Source organism: Lagopus leucura, unplaced genomic scaffold (genome assembly GCF_019238085.1).
Source record: "Lagopus leucura isolate 7727_CA_CO unplaced genomic scaffold, USGS_WTPT01 Super-Scaffold_100015, whole genome shotgun sequence".
Classification (NCBI taxonomy): Eukaryota; Metazoa; Chordata; class Aves; order Galliformes; family Phasianidae; genus Lagopus; species Lagopus leucura.
In genome coordinates this window covers 9,487,637-9,496,213 of record NW_024962269.1, presented here as the reverse complement: position 1 = coordinate 9,496,213, position 8,577 = coordinate 9,487,637, and the positions used below count along the sequence as shown (strand labels likewise).

The following is an 8,577-nucleotide window of genomic DNA, read 5'->3' as shown; positions in this document are numbered from 1 at the left end:
TCATTGACTCCACTGACCATCATCTATGGTTTCTGCCATTTTTGACATCTTTCTACATGATGAGGTATGAACGAAGAATCCTGAACCGATGGGAGTTCACCCTTTTGGTGAAAACGTGCTCCTCCTCACCTTCTGTCAGCATCCTTTCCTTTAGGTAAAGTCAGTCTTTGGTCCTCAGTACCACATCTGTCTTAATGCTGGCCCAGAACACTGGGTGGCAAACACGTGTACAATGACAAAAATGCAGTATTAGCACAAGTTCATTTGTCAATAGATTCAAAATCAAGAATAGAGATCATAGTTGTAGCAGTCTGCTAATGACTGATATTTGGTACATTTCTCATATATCTACTGTAGAGGCATGATATTGGTTCTTCATGGCTAAAATGAAGATTTTCCTCTAGGTCATTCCCTGGAAATTATGCTTCATGTCATGACAGGGACATTTATATATATATATATATTTTTTTTTTTTTTAATTTTTTTGCAGGACTGATTGACTGTGCTCTTATATCTTCTGTTGAGATGCAGCATTAAAAATACTGAGTGCTGAAAAACAATAATGTTGGAGGAATACAATTGCCAAGTAAAATAAAACAGAATTAAACGTAAACTTCCACCATAGAGCTCCCATATGTTGGTATATGAGCCTTAGGAGGGCAGGGTAGGCCTAACAGAGATTTGTTTTCTTTGGCCAGTAAACACCCAATCATTTCTTAACTTGGCTCTTGTTTGAGATATCACATTCTATATTGACTACCCCTTTGTTCCCCCTGTTTTCAGTCTTTTAAGTTTCTTTAATATATGACAAGGTCTTTTAATTCGTTATCAGGGTTCGCTTTTTTTTTAATTCAGAAGAAGGTAATGCACTGTGCAGTATATTAAAGGGAAGCTGAATATTTCTGGTGACAACTCAACACCTACAGAGTCCAAACCCACTCCCTGCTAACGTTGGTTATCCTATCCTCTCTCCCTTAAGCCACACGGATTTTTGATTACAGTATAACCGCAGACTTGCATAATAAATCAGTCACTGCAGTAACACGGCAGTAATGACACATTCAGAAGTGTAACTTGTGGCACTCAGCCACCAACCAGGGGTCTGTGGGGAGCTGTGGTACCCTGGGGAGGGAGGGCTGGAGCAGGCTCCACGTCTTCAGGGCAGTCTCACGGCACTGAGGACAGTGGAGCTTGTACTCTGTGTTTTAAGTTAAGCTGTCAGCTTGTGAACTGACGTGACTGCAAAAGCTGATTTAGACACACTCAACAGAATGACTGTTCAGAAGCAAACTTTTATGATTTACCTCAGAATGAGCACAAGCTCTGGCTGGGGCAGACTCTTGAAGGTGCTGGGCTGCGGGGGAGCTGGTCTCCTTGCCCTCTCAGAGGCTCATTTTAGAATCATAAAATCATTAAGGCTTGAAAAGACCACAAAGATTATTTAGTCCAACCATCAGCCCACCTCCACCATGCCCATTAACCATGCCCCTCAGTGCCACATCCCCACGGTCCTTGAATACCTCCAGGGACCACCATCTGGGCAGCTCGTGCCAATGCCTTACCAACATGCTGGACTTCTGAGGGGCTTCACTGAGATAAGTCTTCATGGCCATCTATGAAAAGAAGGTACTGATCATTTGGCAATTTGTCTTCACATGGCAATTACCCCTTGATTCATTTGAGCCCCTCCCCTAAGTCCCTCAGCACGGCTTAGCTGGAAGATCCTTAATTCAGAGCCACTCTGTCATTTTTCCAAATTTCTAAATAAAAATCAATACATCCGTACAAAAGCACTGATTTGTGCAATATCATTGCCAGGCTCCATATGGTATTCCAATGACTGGTCTGGATTCATAGGCTCCTACCTTTTAGCTTCACACCTACCACACCTATAAAAAAGCAGTTACAACATCACTGTATCCAAGCATATCGTATAAGCACACTGATTAACTCAAAGCACCGGGGATGTCTGAAACACAACCAAACCATTGTATTTCGTCTAAAGCTGCATGTCTGTTATAATGGTAGACGCTGAAATGCCCCAGATGTGTCACTGCTGAATAGGATGATGCTACTGGACTGTGGCATCAAAAGATGCCTCGTTTCTTGAGACATCATTAAGAGGTAGGGCTTTCCATATCGTATGGAAAGGAATATGAGAGTGCAGAACACCTCAGAAGGAATAAGAAACAACAACAAAACCCAGCATTGCAACTTTAGGACCAATCCACCGCGTTACACATTTTACATTTGGAGAACTGTCAGGAATTCACAAACATACAGCAGACACCAAGATTTGCAAGAGTTAAAAGAGCAATTCAAACCTCTTGAACTATATTTAGTGTTCGTAAAACTTGCTACGGTTCATGGACCTGTTTCTTCCATCAGTTAAATTCGTATTTCTTTCAAAGAGCAACTCCCTTTTCATGCTTTTAATAATGCTGGTTTTCTACTAACTGAACTTTCATTGAAACAGAGCAGCCTCTAAAAACTAGACTGGCATAGACACTTACTTGGATTAAAATATTCATTTTCCCACTTTGCTTCTTTACACACAGGCTTCTCTTGATTCATTTTTTATCCCTCTCTTACTTGGCTTTGTCTGCAATTTCATTGATTTTTTTTCCTTTTTTTTTTTTTTTTTTTGCCATCTCTGGAACGTAATGAAAACATGCAGCGTTAACGCAGACTTGGAAATAGCATAACAGGATTGCTCATCCCAAATATAAACACATTCCTTTTTCTGCACTTATCTGACACCTTCCTTAACAAAAACATATGTACACTTGGAAACAGAGAATGGCTGTCACTGTGGTCCAGTAGTTTTATTGTAAGTTGTAATGTCTGGTAACTTTACTGCAGAATTAACATTCTATGTCTATACAGAATGTTTACTTATGCATTTATTAATGTGCACAAAAATACAAATATTTCTATTTTAGGGGCTACCTGTTAACTGAATATAGCTTCTGCTGCAATAACACGCTAACAAAAATTGCTGCTAAAAAAAGCTGACACCTTCATAGCATGGGCATCTTTAACACAAAATACAGGTGCCTGTAAGAAGCTCTTCAGATCAACAGTATTCCAGGGATAGGAATTAACATCTTAAAATCACTGTTCAGGAAATTGACTGCACAACTTGCATTCACAGAGCACTATATCAGGAAGAGCATTTTAACAGCATTTTGAGTGTTTATTACTTAAAGTGAAAAGAAGAGCAAGAGCAGAATATTAAGTTCTAAACATAATGGGTAAAAATAATAATGAAGAAGTTTATTAAAATTTCACTATAATTTTTTTATGGTAGTCACGTATCTGAATTCAAGCGAGGTTGCTCCATCTCTTCCTCACAAAACTGATTCCATACAGGAAAGACAGGCGCCGTAAAAGGCATCAAGTGAGTGCTGTTGACAGGGCAGTAGGCTGGAATACCAGACAGGAGAACTTTGGCTTCAACAGCCATTTCAGACCACTAGAGCTGCAAACACACAGACTATAAAAATGAAAAGTACACCAATGACAATATTATGTTCTGGGCAAGTTTCTTTAACCTATTTACACCAGGTTTGGATTTGACGATCTGAATTCCAATAGAGAGCATTTCATTAACCATGTGTATCTAAAACTGCTATTGGAGATTCTCAGATGGCACCTATCAACAGCACATAAAGCACATTTGCTTTATGTCTCACTACAATTTAAAAAACAGCAGACTGTCTTTGCTGATGTTATACAGCTATTTCTGTGCTCTGAAGTTTTGGACAAAACCCAAAAGTTTCAGACTGAATCCCAACATACTTACATTCAAATACTATCTCATCTTGGAACTACTGAAAAACATTCTTTCAAATAAAGGCACACAGAGCTCGGCTATCTATTGAAAATGATCCAGCCATCTTCTGAAGAATAACAAAATATGAACAATAGCTTGTGAGCCAAAAAATGATTACTGAGCACCAGCAACGTGTGTTCTTGCTACACCTACCATGAGAAAAGGCAAAACCACAATCCGATACCTACAGTGACTATTTTTTCTCTCATCTAAACTCAATTCTTGCAGAAGAAGAGTGGGGTTTTTGAACCATGTCAGAGATGAGTGGGGAGGAAATAAAATAGCCATTTTGGCTCATTCACTGAACTTGCTATGGGGATGGACAAGAGCTACCTTTTCTTAAACGAGGTGATCCCTCACTGATTCTGGCATGAAGTGGCTCATCTGTAAGCAGCCAAGTTAAACACCTGTATGCCAGACAAAACCAGCTGTCTGTGTGGCTCTGCCAACTCATCTGCTCAATATGCCTCCTACTAGTGGGCTGTGATCTTTCAGTAAATACACAGTTCAAATGCAAGTGGTTTGTTTTTCTTTTTTTTTTTTCCTGTTCTCTTATCTTAATTAGCACCTCAATTTTCTAACAAGCCATTGATGAACTACAATGACACTGCTGCCTGTATTGCCACCAACAGCTGGGCATCAACTCAGTTTAACTGGCTAACGTAGAGATAAGAAATATGCACATGAAATGAGTGTGCATTATAGTGGTGTTGTCTTCTCAGAGTTATTCTTAAGTCCATTTTCAAATATGGACTTCTTCCAACTAAGAAGAAGAAATACATGTTTTCATCGCTCACCTCAGTGAAAAACCCCAGCAAAGACTCCAAGAAACAAACCTTGAGGAAGGCCTCCATTACTCAGCCTGACCCACCATGATGTGCCGTTTGTTTTAAACATGTGGTAACATTTCTGTTCCCCTCACTGCCTAAGGACCTGCCTTCTCCTTAACTCCCAGGTCATTTTACCCATCTGTTTGGGGAAATATGTGAATATTTATCTGGATGAAGGAGAAAAAAATTAAAGCTCTCTGTAAGAATTTTCATCTCTCTTCTCTCTCTTTCTTTTCCTGAGCATGGCAGTTTTGAGGAGGAGAGGTTAAATTTCTACCAAAAGACCATGGATCAATTTGTGTGCACTCACCTTTGAAATGTTCCTATCAGCTTTGCTCCATGTTTGCTGGGTGCAGGGAAGCTTCTCCCCGCAGTGAACCCTTTGTTCCCTCTTTGTTCAAACACATATCTCTATTTTCAAACTGGTAAAGCTTAACTAGAGCTACGCAGGATGGATCTGACCAGGGAAGCTAACACAAACCAGCAGGACACTTTTGGTGTTGTGTACATTCCCTTTATATGATGTCACGCTTACTTCTGACTGGGGGAAGTGCATTTATACGATTTACTTTTCTAAAATACACAAGCAAAGTACAGAAATGATTTGAAAGTTGTTAAATTCAGTATATTTCAACATCATTTATGGTGCAAAATAAATTAAAAGAGGTGAGGTAGATTTAGATCCTCAGTCCTTTCACAGCTAGGAAATGTTTTCTGTAATGTTTATGGCTATCCATAAACTGCAATATAAATACAAAACTCTACCTTTAATGTTTAAAAAGCTGTTCTCAGAAAGATTTTGTAAGTGCATCGGTGTATTATTTAGTTCTGCTGTACCACTGTAAGCACACACATTTCATTGGTTTGAGTGTAAGCGCTGGAAGACAGTGCTTTTCTTTGGATGGCATATGGTCTGGAATAGTAAGCACATTATCAAGCACATTTATTGCAGTCAGCTCTCCTAACGATAGGGATTCACATCTTTCATTTTTCCTGAACCTCTTTCTATAAAGAAATGACAGGGTATGACAAAGGAATACTCACGTTATTCTGAAGGAAGAATTTATCCATTATTTTGAAGTTTTATATGTATTTCATCATTACATCTCAGCAGAGGATGGGATGCACGTCCCGTGGCTGTGTGCTGTGATTCAGAATGATTACGAGGAACTGGATCTTTCCAGAGAAAGAGCAGGAAGGACATGACTGCTGGTACAGCTTGTCTTCAGGAATAACTCCCAGCAAAGTGAGCAGGGCTTCCCTGAGCAGAAAAGCATTGGTAAGAGTTTGGAGAACTGAGGCTCTAAGCTGGAGTTTTAGCTTTCTTGTTTGTTTTGATCGTTATCATCTTCCTCTTAAAGCAAGAACCTGTGAAATCTGCAGGCTTATTTTGGGATAGGTTCTCTATTTCTTCTTCTGGCCTCTCATCTCTCCAGGTTTCCCCTGCTGCTCAGGTGCTGGCAGAAAGGATGCTGAATGGCTATTTACAACCAACTATGCTCAGACCAAATAGCGCCAAACTCGTGTTCAATCTGGCTGTAAATGCTGATGTTTCAGCAGCTGCTGCATAAGTGGATAAATGGCACATCAGTGAGGAAGGGCAGCAGCCATCCCAGTGTGAGCTGCCCCCCCCCCCCCCCTTACTAAGGCATATGCTGCCTTATATATTCCTTTTATTGATATAGCCCTGGATGCAGAACTCTTTATTTTCCTTTTTCTTTTTTCTTTTTTTTTCGTAATTACAAGCTTTAAAATATATGAATTAAAATATATGAATGCATTTTACAGGAAACTACAGGAAACTACATTTTTGGTAGTACTGGAATATTTGCTTAAGTATAGATTGGTCCCATTCCACTTAAATAGGCAGAATTCTTAAGAGAACATTGGGGAAGTTCTGTTTCCTGTAGCCACAAACAAAACAGAAGGGCAAGAAAAGAAAACATAAAAAAAAAATCAATTTGAACTCAACACTTAAAAGCAAAACCATACCCTTATTTCAAACCTGTTCCATAATCAAAGTTATGGGATGGAATATTTTTGAATAGAAGGCATGTTTCTGTATTAAAGCAATGTTCGATTGTTGCTGTCAGAGTGGCAGGATCTCCAGCAGTGTATCTGCACCAGAATCAGAGTTCACCCCATTTTAACTACTGATTTGTGTGAGGGAACATGAAGAATTTAATCCAGCCTGCAAATTATTCTGTTTCCCTTCATTCTTTTCTCTGTGTCGGATACAGTTCTTTGGTGGGTGTTTGTTTTTGCAGCCATAGTGATGAGATATATTTGTTGGCTGCAGTCAAAATAGTTCCCAACAGTTATCTACTGGCATCAACTTATTATTCAGCAAATCCAGACACTTTGCCTGCTTTACACCCAAAGGGGGAGAATTTGGAGACTATGGTCCCAGAATAGCTCATGTTATTCTTCTAAATCAGACCCATAATTCACCATTTTGAATACCACAAAGAAAGTCAAGATGGGTATTCACAATAACTAGAATTGGATCCATTCAAAACTTTCTTATTATTCCATTACCGAGGGGAAAAAAAAAAACAACACATGATCTCATTTAAATCATAAATATTCTTCAGAGCAACATCCTTTATAACAATAAATCACACATTTTTCTCACAGCGCTGCTTTGCTCCTGCTCTGCTTGGGGTGAAAAACCATCAGTGTTTGATTTGACAAACTGCTGACAAAACCCACTTGATTTTATAATATAGGAATCAGACACATACTGGGAATTGATACATATCTGACTCCAGTGCATTGAAAAGCATGTGGATGTGTGTATAAATACATTTTGGCTAGTCGACATTGCTGACCCTGGCCTTAAGCAGTGATTTTGACAGATCTGCATGGCTTATGGCTTTGTGGAGCAGTTTAACTCCAGTGATCAGCTTGGAGACTCCGGCTGCGATTTTTTGGGGGCTTCTGAATGATAGAAGGACAGTAACACTGGAAGCTGCTGAAGTTAAAATCCATCAAAGCCCTCAGCCACTGCAGCTCACGGGAAACTGAACTCTCTAGCAGCTCAATCTGTTACAGCAAGCTGTGGCTCTTTGGGACGGAGCACCGCCCAGCCAGGCACCCCTCCCACCATCCTGATAGCATCTAGCAGGCTGAGAGCTGGAAGCAGGAACCTCTTCAGGCATGCCAGTATGAATTGGCAGAGCTTGGGATTCAGGGCACGTACCCACACGAGCTGTCCTTATTCCCAGGGCTGGAATAGTCCCATTGATTCAGTGCATCCAAAGTAATTGGATTATGAAACAAAAGCAAGTTCTTTGCTTGTGCTTTCTCTGTGCCACTTCCTATGGATACGGGATACTTTTAGTTCTGCTTTCGAAAAGAGGCTCTACTGGAACAGAATTTGCTACATTCTAAGCAGTTAACATGAGTGTGAGGGTACAAAATTCTGGATCTGGGGAACCAGTGTTGGTTGATGTTGTTTCAAGTAACTCCGGGTAAATTCCCAGCCACTCTGACCTCCAGCACTGACACAGAGCAAGCACTTGGTTTGCTAACACTCGCTTGCCACCCTCAAGAGCTGCTCTAAGCCCCTGTGGGAAGTAGCAGAGCGCTATGGACTGGATTTTTTCATTCAAATCACAAAATGAGGTTTGCTGTTGAAAGGGAATTAAGGTATAATCTTGCTGACATAAAGCAGAATCAGCGAAACACTTTTTGTCTCAGGCACAGATTGAATCCAGTCTGAGGACAGGGATGATTTCAGGGGCTTCACTCTGTTCCCGGGTTGAGCACTTTCCAACACGTTCACGTTCCATCCTGCAGGACGCATTGTCACAGTGGCTGTAAGGAGCCCTTTGTGCGGGGCAGAGCTTCACAATGCTGCACTGTAGAGGCAATTTGTTTCCCTTTCACTAATGAAGATGTATAGGACAT

General features: G+C 40.4%; 1 long non-coding RNA gene across 1 annotated transcript; it reads right to left on the bottom strand.

Moving 5' to 3' along the window:
• Positions 1–486: 486 nt before the first annotated feature.
• Positions 487–1,604, bottom strand: LOC122182672. The gene is made up of 3 exons (XR_006179913.1): positions 1,563–1,604; positions 1,305–1,418; positions 487–549 (listed from the first exon to the last, which is right to left on the bottom strand). It is a non-coding gene; the product is annotated as an uncharacterized LOC122182672 (long non-coding RNA).
• Between the last annotated feature and the right edge of the window lie 6,973 nt (positions 1,605–8,577).